General features: G+C 50.4%; 1 long non-coding RNA gene across 1 annotated transcript; it reads right to left on the bottom strand.

Moving 5' to 3' along the window:
• Positions 1 to 16,775: 16,775 nt before the first annotated feature.
• LOC124227024 (uncharacterized) lies at positions 16,776 to 20,412 on the bottom strand. The gene is made up of 3 exons (XR_006885425.1): positions 19,513 to 20,412; positions 18,202 to 18,332; positions 16,776 to 17,112 (listed from the first exon to the last, which is right to left on the bottom strand). It is a non-coding gene; the product is annotated as an uncharacterized LOC124227024 (long non-coding RNA).
• Positions 20,413 to 20,707: the final 295 nt, after the last annotated feature.

Raw genomic sequence — 20,707 nt, 5'->3', positions numbered from 1 at the left:
CTGGCAGTGGCAATGGTGGCAGCCGTGGCAAAAGCAGCAGTGGCCATGATGCGTGTGTGTGTGGAGGGGGGGCTCCTTTTAGGGCAGCAGGGGCCCTGCCACGGGACGCCAGCTTGTCTGTCCATCCACAAATCCCAGGTCGGTGGCATCTGCACAGATGTCACTCTCTGGCCTGAATGCGTCCTGCTGTAGCTGTCCTGGTTGGGCACTTGCTGGAAAATCAAGCACGAATGCAGAACGTTAGCACGGACCCAGGACGGCTGAAATACGCAGCCCACCAGCCTTCCCAGCGTGAGGCGCTTCTGCTTTCACCACCCTTCTCTCCCCATCTCGCACCTGTGTTTTCCAGCTACACGGCATGCCACACTTGTAAAAACTACTGTGACCTCTCAGGCTTGGCTTCCTCCTTCTCACTTAAGTTCACTCCTGGAGCACAGGAAATTGGGGAAAATTGTCCTGAGTCCTCCACGCAGGGATCCCTCATTCCAGGCTGCGCTGTGCAGTGTGGGAAAAGGGCAGACTTGGGCCCGAGGAAGAGACAGGGCCGCCTAATGGAAGAACCTGAGAGAGGCCACACCTTCACGTAGCTGTCACTGGCCCCCTCACTCCTCTGCCAACACCAAAGCAGGGAGCCGGCTGGGCCGTGTCCTCCACCCCCTCCTCCACTCCCCAGTATCTTTTAAGTTTTTAAAGTTTTCTTCTTTAAAGTCACCCTTAATGTTTATTTTAGCCCATTTAAAGTGCTGGTGACTGGGAGAGGTGGGAAAGGCACAGAAGTCTGGCAAATCCTGCTCATCTTTGAAGACCCAGTGTGGACGCCACCCCTCTTGAAGGCCCGGGCCAGCTGGGCCCTCCCCGCAGTGAGGCCCCACAGCACCTGCACTGCCCTCAGCTCCCGACACTCCCCATTCCTGTGACCGCACAGGAGACTTGTACAACTTCAAGGGGGAGCTTAGCTCTCTTTCCTGTCTGAGAAAGGTTTGTAATGGATGCTTCGGTCTTCAGGGGAGGGGGAACTGGTTCTTAGTCCCTTGGCATGAAATTTTTGTTCTCGTGAAAGAGCAGGAGGGGAGAAGGAAGACATTGCTGGAAGTTAAAAGGAAGATGTAACACAACAGAATACTACTCAGCCATAAAACGATGACATCCGGCCATTTGTGACAACATGGGTGGACCTTGAGGGTATTATGCAAAGTGAAATTAGTCAGACGGAGAAAGTCAAATACCGCACGGTCTCACTGGTAAGTAAAAGATAAAAGCAGTGGCAAACAAACACATGGCAACAGAGATTGCATTGGTGGTTTCCAGAGGGGAGGGGGGAGGGAGGAGGGGGGAAGGCGTGATTAGGCACACGTGGGTGGTAATGCATGGTAATTAGTCCTTGTGTGGTGAGCATGATGTAATCTACACAGAATTTGAAATCTAATGATGCACACCTGAAAATTATATAATGTTATAAACCAGTCTTACTGCAATTAAAAAAAGGAAGCTATAAAAGGTGAAGGAAAAAAGATTTATGTGAACAAAAAAAGCGTTTTGAAGAAAATAGGAACTAAACATTTTCTGGAAGTGATTCTTTTGGGGGGGTTAGCTTGATATAAGACTAAGACAAGGGTGAAAAATGTAAATGGAAGACAGATAGAAGCAAGAGAGTGGAGAAGTTAGTCAAAGATGGAAGCTTTTTGAATATTCTTGACGCTCCCTCACCCCAAACAGCAGCATGGCCTGGCCCGCCCAGCCCGGCCCCCAGACCACAGGCCACTCCTCTGGGCTGCCCCCTATGATGGGATCACAGACCGCGTCCAAAGCTTGTCTTGTTCCAAGCCTGGCACCAGTGAAGCCAAGGGCCTGTGGGAGGCAAAGGCGGCGGGCGCTCCATTCCCCGGCTCCCTCAGGTGGGCACCTCGAGTTGCCTGTGCCCAGGCACAGGCTGCACAGTGCTTCTTTCTGGGAATGAGAGGGAGAGCTGTTAAGCCATCAGTAGCCAGCTAATTTTCCCAATACCAACCAACAGGATCTGTTCCTGTTCAGGCATTGAATATTACTTGGTCTCTGCTGGTTAACCACATGTAGACAACCCGCTTGCAATGCTCCATCCGCAGCATCTCTAAGCCCACCAAAAGGGAGGGTGGGTCCTGGGGTCATGACAGCTTGGGGATATAACCTGAACCACTCCAAGACCCCCTGAACTGCTAAGATGGTCAGGGGCATTCCCATTACACAGGGAGAGTCTTTTGGGGGCGGGGATTGTGTTTCATCTGTATTTCTCCAGCAGCCAACACGGTACCTGAAACAGCAGGTGCTCATTAATGAGAACAGAAGAGAGAGAGAGGGAGCGAAGGACTGGAAAGGAATTTAGGAGTTGGGAAAAAGGAAAGCACTGTGTTGGGCACAATGCCCATGGGATAGGTGCATTCTTGCTTCCATTGAGCATCTCCTCTTTTAGAGCGTAGTCGGTGGAAGCAGGATGCCTGGCTCCCTCCCTGCTTCCACCCGGCGGGCTTCCTCCTTGTGTCCTCCAGTGCAATAAGCAGGGCACATTCCCCTCTGCCCCTGCCCGTGTGGTACTAGGGAGATGAAGCTGTATAGCTCCATGTGGCCATTAAGTACGGCATCTAACGTCCTTTCACTCTGCTTGCCTTTGCCTGAAACAAACTCCCAGCTTGTCCTCACCTCTGTACCTGGAGGCAGCCAGGCACGTCATCAGTAATCATTCTAATAATGCCATGTAAACACTTTAGCTGGGGAGATGGAGACCCCGGTTTTGAGTCTCCAGGATGCAGAATATTATATACAAGTGATGATTCATTCTGTGTGTCTGCCCAACAGGCGTAACTGCTTTGCCTGCTCCCCCGGTTGCGAAGGCCCCACAGAGCGGAGCGGAAGGCCTGGTTTTCCAAATGCTGTCTTAAAGACAGAGTGTCCATTTGTTCCTGAAGTTGAGCAATCTGCTTAGAGACTCATTCATTCAGGCTTGATCCTTTCTCCTGATCATGGGATATCTTAAAAATTCTTCTTAGTATTAGAGAAGTCACTCTGTGAGGGCAGGGATCACATCAGTCTTGTTCGATATGAATGCGGAATACCAGCCATGTAGCAGGTACCAGGACAGAAGAAATCTTGATTGTTGTAGAAAACTTCCAAGGCTGATTAAACAAACCAAACCAGGGCATGGATTTCCCAGTGATTCAGTGGAAGGTGTCGAATCTAGAACACACAGGACTAAGAAGAGAGCCTTCTCTCTGAGCTCCAGCTGCCTGTACTGGAACTTTCCCAGAATCCTGCCTGCACCAGCCCATCCCACTTCTTACGTTGCAACACTTGTTGTTTTCATGCCCAGAATACGCTTGTACAGGCATCAGAGGCAATTAAAATCAAGACTAGGAAAGCGTTCTCTTCATCCTCAAAGACGGACTGATGAGGCAATGAGGAGAGTATACAAATTACGCTAAAATAATGATCCTTCATGCTTCCATGGCGCCTTTCATCTGAGGATTTCAAAGTGCTTCTTTAATTGTAATCACATTTTCATGATGGGGGAGACTTCTTACTGCAGATGGAGAGCTGGACCTTTGCACCTGGCCATTCCACAGGCAGCTCACACTCAACATGCTGCTGACAAAAGTTACAAGCTTTTGCCCAAAGGTCTTCCTTTCTCTGGATTCCCCTTCTGGGCGGATGGCACCTTTATCCACCCTGCCCCAAAGCCTGAAGCCTGGCCATCATTCCAGACTCCCAGCTCTCCCTCACTCCCTTATTGGTTCCATCCCCCAAATGTCTCTCAAGTCCCCTCCCCCTCCACACCACCACCACTGAGCCTTGGCCTAGAGCATTGGTTCTCACCAGCCCACCCCCCACCCGCACCACCGCGCACCTTCTAACTGCTGTTCCCATACCTTTCTCACCTCCTCTAGTCCAGCTCCAGTCCTTGGATATCTTCCTAAAAGGCAAGTCTGATCAGGGCAATCAATCCCTCGGCTTACAATCCTTCGAAAGTTCCCCATTCTCTTGTGAAAAAGCCCAAGCTCCTTGGCAGGCCACACAGTCCTCCATGAGTCCACTCTGCCTGCTTCATTTCCATCTGCTGTCACTTCATTCCTCAGCTGCTCCCCCACAACACACACACACAAGTGCGACACACACACATGCTCACACACACATGCCCCTATGCTACAAGTAATGCCCGTAATCCCCTAAACCTGCCATGCTGTTTCTGACCCCCAGGCCTCTGTGCGCGTGACTCCCCACTCTGCCTTTCCCCATGGAGAGCTGCTGCCCATCCTCTGGGACGCGGCTCCCGGGAAGCTTCCTCCGTGACGCCTCCTATCTCTCCAGATAGGTCATTTTCCACTGCACCATCCGTATAGCTTGAGCTTGTTCCATTGCTACTGCTCACCCCCTGTGTGCCATGATTGGGTTAGAACTGCAGCCTTTCCTACCCTGAGGCGGCCTGCGAGGGCCCGGCCTGAGTCTTACTCATCTTTACATTCCAAGCACCTGTGCCATTCCTGGCACGTAGCAGAGGCTCCGTAGATGTCTAATGGCTGCAATGGATCAAAAAATGATGGAGTGAGCCCCTTCCAAAACTAGGGCAAAGGGACATTAAATACCTCACTTCAGGGACAGAGAAGAAAGAGGCAGATTGCGCCTGGGAGCGATAAACCGCACCCTGAGTCTAGCCCACTCAGACAATTATCAAAGGACGAAAATCTTGTTTTTATGTAACGACTTCAAACCAACTCCCTGTAGGGCGGATGATGGAAGGACTTATACCAGCCCTGATAACAATTTCTAGAAAGGAGGGGGGTGTCAAGATAATCCCATGAATCACTGGGGTTCTCAAGTAAGATGCCGAAGTATTTATCCACCCATGATTTATGCTCTAGTTTGACAACCAGGACCTTATAAAAAATAGATGACTCGTTGCAGGAAAGCTTGTTGGCGTGGGCCAGAGTGAGGGATAGTAATGGCAGGTTATAAGAAGGAGCAGTTTGGAGGGGGAGCTGCCTACTGGTTAGTAACAGGAATTGGAAATCGGGCATTAAGCAGGTTGTTCTTTGTACTGACTGACCAGCAAACTGGACAGAAGAAGAAACTTCATGGACTCTAACATTTTAGAACTAGAAGAAATAGGGAAGATTATATATTTCAGTAGTTCTCACCCAGGGTGTCAGAATACACCGGAATTCTTGATCAGTTATAAGAAAAGGGTAACTAACTACAAACTAGAAATTGAATTGGAAGATTGAATTACCACTGCCGTCAAAATTGGGGTATGTTGGTGGGAGTGCCTCCAGTGTTGATATGGATCATAGCAGAAGAAACGTGGAAAACCACAGATTTAGCCCAAATATGTCATTCTGTTAAGGACGAAATTGAGAGCCCAAACAAAAGTGCCATACCCAGTGTCACACTTTCCCTTGGTCCCAGAGCTAGGACTAGGGCCCAGGTCTCCAGATGCGTAGCCCAGGGCTCTTTAACTCCTCTGGCTGATCTTTGCGTTATTGTTGATGCCGTCCCACAGCTATAACATGAACTACCCTGAATTTTAACTGTGTTCCAAAGGTTTGAGGGATGAGAGGATTGGGTTTGGAATCCTGAAATTCCTTTAGAACCCATCTACTTTCTGTGTGAATTTTATAACATTAATAAGTACATTAATTGGGTTTTTTTGTGTGTAATTATTATTGTTAGGATAAAAATATAACCTATGGTACATTGAAAACAGCAATTCTCAACTAAGGGCAACTTTGCTCCTCCTCCCCCAGGAACATTTGTCAATGTCTACAGACATTTTTGATTGTCACAACTTGAGGGACAAGTGCTCCTGGCGTCTAGTGGGCAGAGGCCGGGGATGCTGCTAAACATGCTGCCATGCACCGGACAGCCCTACAGCAAAGAGCGATCCAGCCCAAAATGTCAGTGGTGCCCACATTGAAAAACCCTCATCTAGAACGGACACCGCATATTAAAACAGGGGTCTCCTGAGGTTAAATTGGCTTGAATAAGAGCTCCTCCTCTAAATAGACCCAACCTTGTAAGTCATCTTGGCCAGAGAAAGGTGTTTGGAAGAAGGTTTCCTTCAGTATAGATTCTCCCACATTGTAGGCTCATTCTAGGGTATAGGGATGGAGGTGAAACCAACAGCAGTGTCTGTCTTCAGGAACAAATCCCCAAATCACCTAGATTAACCCAAACCAGCAGGAGAAACTTTAGTACAGCAAAAGATGGGACCAGGAGGAGCCAAAGGAGAGAAACCAGCTCTTTCAGCCGCCAAGAATGTTGAGAAGTCCTGAGCCACCCTGGTCCTGGGCCTGGAAGGGAAGGGCGTGGGTTTGGGTAATACCTGGATGCGGATGTACTTTGATCCAGTGATAACTGTCACTTTGACCCCATCTCTTTGCTGTTCCCCTCCACACTGTAGGGACATGGGACTGAGATTGCAAGGATGTGAAGGTGATTCCGTGTTAATAGAGAAGCTGTTGCTATAACGTGGGTGATGCTCTCACAACACTATTGCACACCTAAGCTACCCCACACAATTGCCCCTTGGCCTGTCAGCATTGTTGTCCTTAGGTTTTGAAGTCCCAAAAGTCAGGGGCCGTGACAATCAGTTCATCTGACGGAGCCTCCGGCAGAGTCCTGCTCACACATATATTACGTGTGTGATGATGATGCTAACAATGAATATGTACCTCACTGAAGTGTTTCTCTCCCACATGAATAGTTCTCCTATAGGATAAGTCCCCCATCAGTCCCTACTTTTTAAGAGAGAACAGAAGAGAAAAATCGTTTGTTGCTCTTTGTCATTTTAACAAGAAGACAGAGTTCCCAGGCTTCTTGCCCTTAAACAACCAAAAATTACCTGAGTCTCTTCCTTCAAATGTCAGAACGGCATTTAGCCTGACAGATTTCTCATTATTATGCAGAGAGCTTCTTGAACCAAACCTGTCAAAATTTCCAATAGGCAGGGCCCTCGCAAGCTTGGAGTCAGCATCTCAGCCTGGTGTCGTAGTTTCGAAGCCTTCAGTGAGTTAAGGAGAGAGAAACGGGCGTGGGTGTTCTCTGATACCCGGAGACCCTGGAGGATTCCTCCTAGTCACATTCTGGAAGAGGAGGGAGCGAGGCTGACACAGCAGAGGTCTGGGAGGGACACCTTCAGGTAACTGCTTTGGGGAAGACCTTAGATGCTTCTTCTGTCATTGGTTCGGAGACAGAACAAGGGGGAATCCAGAGGGAGATCTTGTGGGGGCCCCAGTTCTTAAGGAGTGCTGAGACCTCACTGGGGTAAGTTGGAATTCTGCTGCCAGTTAACTCAGCTTTCCACCTTGACTCCTTATGTAATCTGTGATACGGACATTGGGCCCACTGTTTCCACGGTTGATGGAGATATGCCAACAGACCAGGTGAAGGATTCCTTTGAGGTAGGTGAAGTGCACACTTTTTCCCACTGACAGCATGTGACAGGAAAACCAAGTGCTCCCTCGGCAGAGACCAAGTCTGCCTGGGCCTCTGGCTTCCATGGAGTCACCCAAGTTGCATCAGAAAGGATGACGCAGGGAAGAGTTGGCCTGATCGATCAGGAAGCTCTCTTTTGCCACTTTCCCAGGGGTTTAGACCCCTGACTCCTCTAGAGATCCAGACTCCGTGCCTGCCTGCCCCCAGGGGCGAGTATCCTGACTGCTCCTCTGAGACTGAGTGACTCAGGCCCACCCCCACCCCGCCAGTGCCCAGCGGCGCAGGCGCAGTGCTCCAGGAGCCAGCTGCAGGCGCAGGGCTCTGTTGAGTAATTAGGGTGACACCATAAGCCCAGCCTCCAACTCTGAGTTCAGGTAGCTGCGAGTCACCTAAAGCCAACCATCAGAGTCAGCTAAAATTCTGAAACCAACAAAGGCACAGCATAGTGCTTTTTATTGGAAATGCATGATTTATTCTATTATCCATGTTTTAAGCAGTTTAATGTGTTTATGGATGCTGATAAATTGTGTGGTTTGGAAAGTGACATCTAATGAATGCATGTAATAAATCCCTTATTTTGCACATAAATAAAAGATATATAATACTCATTTGTAAAAATTGCCACCTCTGCTACATAAATGTTGGATTATTATTTAACAAACATCGTGGTGAAAGGGTGCGTCTGGAGTATTCTCAGGGTGCCCACATGTCTTGGTCCTGCCCTGGGCGGGGATAGGCGGAGACTCCTCATCATTTGGGAGCAAGTTGTTCAGCCTCAGCACCCCTTCAGAAGCGATGGCCATTTCCCTTTCTGCTACTTGCAGGGTCGGGGTGGGACGGGGGCTGCGAAGGGAGAGAGGGAGGGGAGGCCGAGCCCTGACACAAGGAAGGACTTAGTTGAACAAAGGTGAGGGTCCTTGTCTACCCTCCAGGGGAGTCCATTTCCACGGAAGAATTGGAGGAGAGGCTCGTGTGTGGGGGCCCACCCTGAGAGGGGCCACCCTGCTCGTGGTTGAGAAACTGTAATTTGGTGTTTGATAAACTCCTGGGTCCAGGCTGGCACTAATTTTAGGGTATGTTAGCTCGTGACCATCGCCTTCAACATCTGTCTCTGTAAGAGCTGATAGAGCCGGGACAAATTTCATTTGGGGACACGCATGCCCACTTCTGGCATAAGGCTCACATGCCAAGGCAGCAAGCCGAGTCCCATGTGTTCGCCCTCCCCGCGCCGCGAGCGGAGAATGTGGGGGTCCCCCATCCTAGATGGAGCGCCTGAGACAAACGTTGTCTTGGGCGATGTTGGCCAGCGCCACGGGCCAAACCATCAGATGAGTATCTCTGTTGTGCTGTAGGGAAACTGGGGCCGTCTTTAGTAAATGGCCTCTGTCCTCCACTGTGGCAAGGCCACATGTCACCCACGACTGCCCCCACATCACTGTCCAGGCTGGTGGGGTGCTCGCCCCCTCAGTGCTCCGTCACAGGCATGAAGTGGTTTGCTCTAGTGTGGGGATTCCCACCCGTTGCTGGTGGCACCCTGGAGGGCTGTGTGGAGGCTGCAGCCCGAAGGCCTAAGCCCAGCCCGTGGGAGGCCAGGCTGACAGGGACGTCTGCCTTGAGCGGAGGTCGGGGTGCTCCCACCTCATCGACTGTCCCTGGCGTAAAGACAAAACCCTTTCTTTAACTCCCTGCGCAGCTAATTTAAGCCTGAGGAACATGTAGCTCAGTTTTATTGATAGCTTAGGAAGAGCAAAAGGGAAATAAACACAGTCGCATCCAACTGGGTGAGCTGGCCCGTGGACTGGCGAGCCATGGCCCGCTCTGCAGGCTCAGCCGGCCTGCCTCACCCTGGTCCTAGCTGGCTCCCAGGTGCCGGGTGTCATGCAGCTATTGAGGCTGGAGAGACACTGGGCTGCCTCCTGGCCACAGTGTTCCTCCCAAATTCTGGAACCAGGTGAAGAGACCACACCTTCTGTAGATTAGTCACTTTGGAAACATCTGGCTCCTTTAGAGGGAGGCAGCTGTACAGAGGGTGTGGAGAATAATTGTGCCCTTACCACACCGAGGGGGTGGGTGGTAGACAGGGAACAGGGAGCTGGGCTGGGTTGGCTCGCCCTTGACTGCTGCCTGGATCCCGTCCTCTCACGTCGAGTGTCTAGCTCAGCTCACAACCGCACCGATGAGTGCACAGTGCTGCCAGGTCAGAAGGAACTGGGCCATAAAAGAAGGAAGGGAAAGTAACCGTGCAGTCTTCTTCTCACGCTAGGTGCAGAGCCGCATGATTCCACAGGAGCTGCTTTACTGAATTGTCACGATAGTGGTGTGAGGTAGGGCATGAGTCTGCCAGGCTGCTGTAACAAGTGCCATGGACCAGGGGCTTAAACACTGGAGATTTATTTTCTCACAGTCCGGGAGACTGGAAGTCCGACTGCAAGGTGTGGGCAGGGCTGGTTCCTTCTGAGGCCTCTCTGGCTTGTGGGTGGCTGTCATCCCCCCGTGTCCTCACACCCTCTTCCCTCTATGGGTGTCTGTGTCCTAGTTTCAGACACTCGCCCAAACGGACTCGGGCCCACTCTAATGACCTCATTTTTATCTTAGTCCCCTCTTTAAAGGCCTACCTCTGAGTACGTTCACATCCTGAGGTGCTGGGAGTTAGGACCTCAGCATGCGAATTTCAGGGGGACACAGTTCAGCCCAGAATGGGTAGGTGGAGTCTTCCCATCTTAGGGGTGTGGAACCCGATGCCGCTGCTCAGTAGACAGCGGCGCTCTGTCTGAATGGGAGCTCGCCTTCTTTCCAGCGCAGGGTATGCTCCGAGTCCCCAGCTTTCTAACGTGAAGAGGACAGTCTGCCTCCAGCAGAGTGCTGGTGTCCGAACATCACCGGAAGGTCAGTAAGATAGAGTTCTGGGAAGATAAGAGTGCTGACCAAGTTCAAGCACAGTGCTGACCTTGCTGTCTGAGGGGAAGGGGGAGGGGCAGTCTGGGGCAATGAAGTGAAGGTAGCTCGTTCGGTGTGTAGTAGGACAAATAAGGGCCAAAAACAACACAGAACACTTTCCAATTGTCATCTCTGCTTCCCAAGACCCATACCCTCCACATGCCCCCATGCCCACCCCAGCCCTGAGTCCTGTCTGCCCGCTCTCTCTAGGCCCAGAGCTCCGGGGAGATGCCACCTCCTCTTTGAGCAGCTTCTTCTGAAAACCCAGTTCACGCTTTAGTGAGCATGGATTATTTTGTGTCTCTAGCATCGTCTCTCTCCTCCCTTTGGGAACTGTTCCCCCTGAAGTCCAGCTATGTGCCTCTTACGAGAGCTGCCACTTTCTTCTGTGACTCCTCTCCCATCGTAGTTCGCTTGTCCCAGGGTGGCCTCCTGGTTCAGGCGGGCCCAACCCGGGATCTTTCTGCTGGCCTCTGTCGCTGAAGCTGTGATGCGAGGAGCAGTTGCCATCAGTGGCCAAGCTTCTTGCCATATGGTGGAACCAGTCTGCCCGAGGGAATGAATCTGCCTCTCAGAGACGGGCCTTGAGGGCCCCAGGGATGGCGAGAGACCTTGGCTGATAGTCAAAGATCCCGGTTGCTCCCAAGACCCTGGTTCCTCAGCAGGAGGCTGACCTACAGGGAGGTCTGGCTGCTGTGGTTAAAGGTCAATGACAAGAGTTCCGTCAGCTCAGTGCTTTCAGGAGGAAGTCCTCTGACCTCTTCAGCTGGCCCCCCTCTTTCCCACACACTCTCAGACCTGCCTCAGGAGCAACATTACACATGAGAACATGGGGCCCACTTTTCCTCGGGGCAGTGGGTCAAAATTCACATCCATTTGTTACCAGTTGGTGCAAATGTTACCTTGAATGTTCTGCACCATCTTAGTTGTCAACTTTTTTTTTTGAGGAAGATTAGCCCTGAGCTAACATCTGCTGCCAATCTTCCTCTTTTTGCTGAGGAAGACTGGCCCTGAGCTAACATCCCATATGTGGGATGCCTGCCACAGCATGGCTTGACAAGCAGTGCCATGTCCACACCCGGGATCTGAACCGGTGAACCCTTGGCCACTGAAGTGGAACGTACGAACTTAACTGCTGTGCCCCTGGGCTGGCCTCTGTCAATTTCTTTAAGCTTAGACTTTGTTTAGTTTTAATTAGGTCAAATAAAAACCAATTGTGTGGTTTGCAGTTGCACAATGGCAAAGGCCTATGTTAGGTGTGGAGGCAGGCCCAGCATGTGAGGTCAGCATCCCAGAAAATGTTGCTCACGCTCCCTGTAACTGTCCAAAGTGCAGATGCCGGGCAGAATCTCTCGACCTGTTCACGTAGTGCACGTTCTTTCTTCATTCTTAGCGGGAATGTGCCTGGAGTGCAACATCTTCAATTGTCTCTAAACAACATCCCTGAAGGAGAAGAGTCATGAAGGATGAAGTCTACATAGTCAAATGTTGCTTAAAAGTCGAAAGGAGAGATTTCTCCCCTCTGGAAAATGCCTAAAGCTCTCCCTCATTTGACTCTTAAATCCGGTTATTTTTCCACCAGCACACACAGAGGTGTGGGTTCTCCGGGTAGGAAGTACAACTCTAAACAGCTAGTGCTCTCCCAGTGAACTGAAACTCAGACATGATGGCCAACAAGGGACCTGCAGGCCCAACAGGAGCATTAAAAGCCTTTGAGAGCCTTTCCTGCTGGAGCCAGGACCAGCCCGAGCCTCTTCCCACCTTCCTGACTCAAGCAACTGGGGCTCTGATCGGGTTTCATCATCTCTTTATGAGGTGAACGCAGAACGAGGCACTCTCCAGTTTGGGCACATTCCATGTTCACTGGGCTTGTTGGTTTATTGTTGTCTGTCTCCAAAGATGTCTAAGTGCATAACCACATCTAAGCAATATAACTATTCTGAAGGGAACTTCCACACAGGAAGCCAAAGGTCCAGGCCCTGAGTACCGCGTGACACTCTGCTCAGAAGATAAGTGCTTCCTCCAGACCTTCTCCCGCTATCGGGCTCCTGTCCCCAGACCAAACAGAGCTCTCCCTTAGCTCCTCAGAGCCTCGGGGAGTGTGGCACTCCCAGGTTCCAGGTCAGTGGCTCTTCAACTTTGTGATCCACAACCTGGTAAGAAAGATGCTGTGCATAGGAATACAGTGTGCACACACAATCCACAACCATGGTAAGAAAGATGCTGTGCACTGGAATACAGTGTGCACACACAATCCACAACCATGGTAAGAAAGATGCTGTGCACTGGAATACAGTGTGCACCCACACACGCCACACACTTATACACTCAACATGGCAATCACGAGTGCAATGTGGGGACTTTGGGGAGAAAAGAAAAAGAGGAAGATTGGCAACAGATGTTCGTGCAGGACCAATCTTCCTCACACACACACACACAAAAGTGCAATGTGTCTTGATATTTCCTGTGCTGCTTTGCCCACCTCCTAGCCTTTATTTAAAGCTACTTCTAACCTAATAACCAAATTTTATGAGCCACTAATGGGTCACAACCACAGTTTGAAAAACATGACTTAGGCCCTACCAGGATCATCAAATAAAATTGACCCTGAGCCATACCCTAAAGTCACGAGTTCTAGGATTTGCTGGTCTCTACACACAAAAATATCTCCAGCCCCTGCCCCAGAGAGACTGCGGTAGTCCTCCTGGGCGGTTTATTTCCTTTTTCTTCCTTATAAGTTCCTATTTAGGCTGTCTTTGGGGTTCCCATGGCTCCTTCCTCCCCACATGCCATCGCCTGCTTTGGCCCACACTTTCTGTGACAGCTTTTCTTTCTTTAATCACTGCCTCCCACTCAGGACACCCCTCCACACAGCTCCGTGAAAAGTGGCTGCATGTCACTCAGTCCTCATTTCAAACCTAAAAGCCTAAAATTCATATTTGGACTAGGAATTCTGCCTCTGCCACAATTAAACTTCAATACATGTACATCATTTCTCCACACCACTATAGAATTTATTGAAATAATACGTGGAAATCATAAAAATAATGTGTAGGTCACTGCTTTGTTCCTGAATGGCTGACAAAGGCTGTGACGAAGACTTCCCTAAATGGATGTTCTTGTTGCCATGATCCAGTGCTTTGAAACTCATTTCCTCTTGTGGAGAAGTAGGCACCCTGTGCGCTGCTAGGAATGTAAAATGGTGCGGCTGCTGTGGAAAACAGTATGGCGGTTCCTTAAAAAATTAAACACCGAATTACCATATGATCCAGCAATTCCACCTCAGGTTATACCCCAAAGAACTGAAATCAGGGACTCAAACAGGTGTCTGCACAGCCATGTTCACAGCAGCATTATTCACAACACCCAAAAGGTAGAAGCAACCCAAGGTCCATCAACAGATGAATGCATAAACAAATGTGGTACATCCATACAATGTGATAAATAATGAAAAGCAGTGGTATATGTTGGAGTATGTGAGGAAGCTATTTAGTTTACAGCTGATTCGGCCTGACCTTGTTTTTCCAGAAAGGCCTGACATGGCCTGTTGAGCATGCCTTGTACGCCTGCTGTAACATTTACGAGGTCTCAGAGAAAGCATGATGCCCTTGAAGATAAAGATGTGGCCTCCCCAGCATATCCGCATTTCTTTAAGGAGAAGCGTTTCTGCCCAGAAATGAAGGATTAGTTACTTACGTGCTGTGTTCACCTTGTGACCACTGACCCACTGTGCTTGCAAAGCATCTCATGACTGGAATAAAAGAGACATTCCTGTCACATGTGATGTATGTTCTTTGTTCCAAGACGGTATATAACCTCTCTGTACACTCTGCTTCTTTGGAGTCCTTCCTTCCTTCCTTGGGGAAGGAAGCCCCTGGGCTATAGTCCTCAGGCTGGCTCACATAACAAACTGACCCCAGTTTTGAACTACAGATTGATTACAGATTATTTGCAAATGGAATATTATTCAGCTTTAAACAGGAAAGAAATCCTGACACATGCGGTAACATGGTTACCAGGGGCTGCAGGAGAACGGGGACAGAGAGTTACTGTTTAATGGGGATGGAGTTTCAGTTTTGCAAAATGAAGAGTCTTGAGGATGAACAGTGGTGATGGCTGCACAATAATGTAATGTACTTAATGCCACCGAACTGTACACTTAAAAATAAAGTGGTAAATTTTTTGCTATGCATATTTTACCACAATCAAATACAGACTTCTAAAGAACCTCATCTGCTCCTGTAGAGGCTGGGGGTGGAGAAGAGGTGGAGCGGGCGGGTGGCACAGGGACAGAGAGGGAGAAGCCCACCCTGGAGTGTCCTACCTTGAGGGGCGAATTGCTTGGACGTCTCCTAGTCTATCCTGATATTCGTGCAACGTTGCTTTCTTCTCCCTAAAGCGTCTGATGGTTAGAGTATGATAATATTTTAGTTATTTATTTTGCTAACTCCGTGGAGAAACGGTTCCAGTCAGACATGCCCAGCCAGAACACGCTGTAACCCACAGGAGCATTTTCTTGTTCCACCGTACAAGAATCTCTGAGGCGGGAAATTTCCAGGTTTGACTATCTGAGCAGTTCAAAGCCATCATCAAGGGCCTGGGGAGCACTTTCCCACTGGCCTCCTCTGGGTCCCGACTTGATCTCCCGCTGGTACCCTCAGGGTTGAAGGTGGCTGCTGCGGTTTTAGGCATCAGAATCACCCCTACAAATAAATGCCATCAGCAGCACATGACCTTGTTTATTACTTGAGTGTTTTCTTAAGAGCTGAGAAAATTTTCCAGAAGACACCCGCCAGCCCTCTCCTGCTCCCTCATGGGCCCATCTGGAGCCACAGGTCAAAAGGCAATGGCCTAGGAAGACTGACTCATTCTAACAGGGCCTCCTCCCGTCGTGATGGGCTTACTCTAACCAGGACCTTACCCCACCACTACCCTGACTGACTTATTCTGTTCAGGACACACCACTATCATCATTGGTTTGTTTTAAGCAGGTAGGAGTCTGGACACCTGAAGTAGGAGGAGTTCTGTTAGAAAGCAGACAGGCCATGGGGATTTTGAAGAGCGGACAAATGACTTCAGCTTCAGAACCTCAAATTTCAGATGGTTGGAGGCTTCACTTTGCATAGTCTTCACGCTTAGTTTCCCCAGCTATAAAGGACAGCGATGCCACCTGCAGGGCGCACCTTCCAGGCTGCGGTTTGGGATCCGCCAAAGTATGGGATTCGTGAACATGGAAACGCTAAGTGTTGGTTAGGATTCTGCCCACGTGGGGAAAATCAGGCCTTCTCGTCTATATGGTGGGTCTTCAACTTCAGATTCATCTGGGATAGTTGCATAAATTCAGATTCAGCCTGTCACTGTCGGGAAGTCTGACAAAGCAGCTCTTATTTCAATTGTTTAACTCTTGAAAGTTCTGACAGTTGGCACGGCCGAGCCACACTGCAGCTCCCCATCAGATGGGGATCATGAAGGAGCCATCGGTTTCTAGTCAACTTCCAAGAAAGACGCAGGGAAGGAGGAAATTGTTTTCATAGCAGAGAAGGTGTCAGAATAAAAACCTATCTTCTGATGCATTTACTGTATCCGACATTTGAAGAAGAGATTGGAGATGGCTATTGGTGATGCTGGAGCAATCACGGTGTATTACAGCGGTGCTGTGGGGAGGCTGGGCTTTGCTGGCAGGACTCTGTCCACTTCTGTCTTCTGGGTCTGAAACAGGCGGAAAATGGACCCATTGAGCTGCCTCAATGACGGGTTCAATCTAAAACCCATGAGTTGGACAATTTCCTCCACAGTTAGACGGATGTCTCCGTGCCCTTTGAGCACTTTCCGAAGCTGAGATGCTGCACTTGATTTTCAAAGCTGAGCACCCATGTGGGGTCAAAAGGCCGAAGGGCCCACCCGTTCTATCAGCTCAGACAGCGCTGCCCTTACTGGTTGCTCTTCTGATGACCCCGCCCTGTAGCCATCAGTTTACTCCTCCCCTGACCTTTGTCCCAGTCATTCCCTGCCCTGTACCACGTCTCACACACACGCTTTTAATAAAAAACTGGTTCTCGAAATCCCCTGGGGAGTTCAGGAAAAATGAAGGCTCTTTGGCCTCACCAGCAAGATGCAGGTGAGCTGGTGTCAGCTTGAACAGGAGTCAGTATTTTTTTTTTATTAAGATTCTTTTATTATTTTTTAATTTTTAAAATTGTGGTAAAATATGCATAACATAAAATTGACCATTTAGCCATCTTTAAGTACATTCACAGTGCTGTGCACCCATCACCATCATCCATCCATCCTCAGAGCTTTTTCATCTTCCCAACTGAAATTCTGTCCCCATTGAACTCTGACTCCCCGTTTCCCCTCCCCCAGCCCCTGGCACCCACCATTCTACTTTCTGACTCCATGAACTTTGCTCCTCTAAGTACGTCATGTAAGTGGAATCACACAGTGTTTATCTTTTTGTGACTGACTTATTTCACTGAGCATAGTGTCCTCAAGCTTCCTCCATGTTGTAGCAGGCATCAGAAACCCTTTCCCTTTCAAGGCTCGATACTATTCCACGGCATGTAGAGACCACGTGTGGTTTGGCCATTCATCTGCCGACGGGTGCTTGCTGCTTCCGCTTCTCGGCTCTCGTGAACAGGGGTCCGGATTTCCAGCAGGCGTCTCAGGGACTCCAGTGTGCGCTGTGGGAGAGGAGCCCTGGACTCGCAGGGAAGTGAGCTGTAAATGTTTGGAGAGCTGTTGAATATGTAGTGAAATAATGTGTAGTAGTTTTAAAAATTGTGTTTTTTCTCGCAGTTACTCTCACCCCTGCCTTGTCCTCCCCATTCAGGCAGCTCTAATACTCTTCTCTGCCCCCTGCCCTGGTCACAGGGTTGTTACAACAGGAAGGCAAGGGCGAAAATGGAGTCAATAGTCAGAGTTCGAATTTCAAGAGAGGTTTTTAAACCCTGTAATAGAGGCAATAGTTTCAGGGGAAAAAAAAGGCCTTTTGAGTTTTAGGAGCCTGGGCTTCTTTCCTTTCAAAAGCCCAGAGCCAGACCTAGGGCATGAATTTAAAACCCAGGAAGATTAGATGTGGAGAGAGAGCCCCCATCCCCACCCCAGACGGAGTACAAGGTGCCCTGGCCAGAGGGCGGGGGCGGGGAGGCTCAGGGAGGTGGGCCGGGAGCATTAGAGCTAGTCAGCAGTGCAGGTCTGGGGCAGGGGCCTTGCTCCCTGCCCCGCTGTGCCCAGCAGCAGGGCAGGGGTCCGAGAACCCCCAGTACGCTGGGGTCTCAAGAGCAGAGCAGTTTATGCCTCACTTTCAGGGTGAAGCCTGGGGAGGCTGCAGGCCCAGCAATTCCCCCAGCCTGCTGGAGGCAGAATAGAAATGGCAGCATGGCCTATGCTGGGAGGGCCCAAGACAGCCCAGAGTATCCTGCAGTCCCAGAGAAAATGGGAGGGCACCCAACACCCACCCCAGCGAATGGCTCAGGAGTAGGCAAGGAAGAGCTTGGGGACCTGGAGGAGCCTCAAGGTCAGGGTGAGGGAAAGAGGAGGTGGGATGTCCTGCGAGGGCCAGGGCCAAGGCTGCAGGTGTGAGGCATGAGTGTCTTAGAGAGCCGGGGAGGATGCCCATGGCGGGGTATGCCGAGCTCGGTGGCCACCACAGTGGACAGATGGCAACAACCCACCCCCCACTGACACCTTAATGATCTGTAAAGCCCTAAAATGCTACCCAGCCCCAGGGAGAAAGGGGTCAGGGCAAACCCTCATTGACTGAGAGAAGAGACTATTTGAATTTACCCTGAATTGACAAAGACTCACTTTTTGAAAAGCAAAAATTAAATTGTTAGAGAAAAATCCAGTTCTTTTTCCTCCTCCTCCTTTCCTTTCTTCTTTGCCAAAATTTGTGGCCTCTGAAGATGACATACCAACATGTGACTCAGTTTCTTCATCTGAATGATGGGAATTAAAACACCTGATCAGGTTTCCATCCAGGGGGTTGTGAAGATCACATGAGATATGAGATGGCCAAAAGAAACGTAAGAATTACATTTCTCCCAATATTTAAATTCTGGGATCCAAGTTAAACCTTTTTGAGAATGGCTGTTCTGCTTGGCTATTAATTACAAGCTGCTGACGCCCCAAAGGGCTATTTCTTCCTTCATTTTCAAGGTGCTGCAGGTCCCATCAGGTGACCCTGTCTCATTACTTTCACTAAGGAACCTGTATTGGTTTGCTGGGGCTGCCATAACAAGTACCACAGGCGGAAACGACAGGCACTTACTCCCCTACAGTTCTGGAGGCTGGAAGTCCAAGTTCAAGGTGTTGGCAGGGTAGGTTTTCTCTGAGGTCTCCCTCCTTGGCTTGTGGCCGGCCGGCTTCTCCTCGTGTGTTCACACACGTGTCTCGGAAGTCTGACGGGACTCCCACTGTTCACACACGTCTTGGAAGTCTGAAAGGACTCCCGCTGTTCACACGCGTGTCTCAGAGGTCTGACGGGACTCCCACTGTTCACACACATGTCTTGGAAGTCTGAAAGGACTCCCGCTGTTCACACGCGTGTCTCAGAGGTCTGATGGGACTCCCACTGTTCACACACATGTCTTGGAAGTCTGAAAGGACTCCCGCTGTTCACACGCGTGTCTCAGAGGTCTGATGGGACTCCCACTGTTCACACACATGTCTCGGAAGTCTGAAAGGACTCCCGCCGTTCACGCGTGTGTCTTGGAGGTCTGACTGGACTCCCACTGTTCACACACATGTCTCGGAAGTCTGACGGGACTCCCGCTGTTCACACACGTGTCTCGGAAGTCTGAGGGGACTTCTGCTGTTAACACACGTGTCTCGGAAGTCTGACGGGACTCCCACTGTTCACACATGTGTCTCGGAAGTCTGATAGGACTTCCACATGTGAATCTGGGGGGACACAACTCAGCCCATAACAGGAGCCACATGTAAGTCGAGGCTGTTTGGGACCAGTCACTACCCTGCTTCAAGTCTAACCTGTATGTTGGTTTCTAACCAGCGGCATTGGACATCCCCTGGGGTTTGTTAGAAATGCAGAATGTCAGGCCCCACCCCAGACCTGCTGAATCAGAATCTGCATTTTAATGCATCTCCCTGGTGACTCACAGGCAATTAGAATTCACGAAGCGCTGATTTCAACCGCTCTCCCAAGCCGAGCCTGCGGGAGTTGCACAGTCCCATGCTGGGAAAGCATGCTGAGGTCGCCGCTTAGGGATCCCCGCCAGGGTCGGGCTGCGACGGCGGAGATGTCTCTGGTTTGATATAGGCGCCTCGAGAACGCATCTGCCGAGCCAAGCTGACTGCGGGTCCCCCAAACTCTTGATGGGTGGGGGAGTCACAAGCTGGGAGCTATGAGAAGCGGCGTGGTCATCTGGATAGAAGGTGCAGGAAGCTTAGGATGACATCAGCAGGTTGCCAGGCTTAGCAAATAAGAATCCAGGCAGTATTTGGGACAAATGCCAACTCAAAACGTTTTTGTCGTTTATCTGACATTCCGATTTAACTGGGCATCCTGTGTTTTACCTGCAGCTCTGCAACAGAAGCCAGGCCTCCTGTGTGCAGTGCGCACTCTTCTTTCTCTCTTCTGTCTCTGCCCTCCCACCCAGCCATGCCCCCTTTACCCTGGAATCGTCCATAAAATCAGACAGAACAGGAGCCTGGGGGACAGAGGGAACAGAGTGGTGGCCCTGGGGATACTGGGATGTTGATCTTGCCGTCTCTCTTGCTGGTCTGGTACAAGCTCCACCAGCCCCAGGCAGATGGGCAGTAACTGGACCCCAGCTGCCCTACTTCTTTCCATCCCAGGGCTGCCTCTGCCCTGCCCTGGCCTGACAGCTCCCCCAGCCTGCACACGTGGCCTGACTCCCACCCTCAATGCCCCTGGACAAAAGAAGGGCAGGAACTCCCACATGGCGCTGAACAAACTGCTCTGAAATGTCCACTTCACTTTAGTTCCCACAATTACTAAAAGGCTTTCGACAATGACAGCCACCACTTCTACCTAGAACTGCGATAGTGTTGGCATGACAACGGAGGAGGGAACTTCTGAGGCTGGAGTAAAGTCCTGGAACATGAGGGGTCCCCAGGGCCAGTGGAGGTCTTACACACGGAGGGAGATGTCAGGGAGATGGGGTCTAAAGCCACCCCAGGTGCATCGGGTCCAGCTGCCTGGTGTTGGTTGTCAGGTAACTATGATGTGCCCCACTACCCAATGTGACAGGTCACCTCCCATGCCCAGTGCTGCCCGGCTGGATGCTGGGCACCGCGTTATTGGAGAAACTCAGCAAAGTGCCTTGAGGGG

This window comes from Equus quagga, chromosome 15 (genome assembly GCF_021613505.1).
Source record: "Equus quagga isolate Etosha38 chromosome 15, UCLA_HA_Equagga_1.0, whole genome shotgun sequence".
Classification (NCBI taxonomy): Eukaryota; Metazoa; Chordata; class Mammalia; order Perissodactyla; family Equidae; genus Equus; species Equus quagga.
Note: the sequence above shows the minus strand (reverse complement) of the source record. Positions and strands in the feature narration are given on the sequence as shown.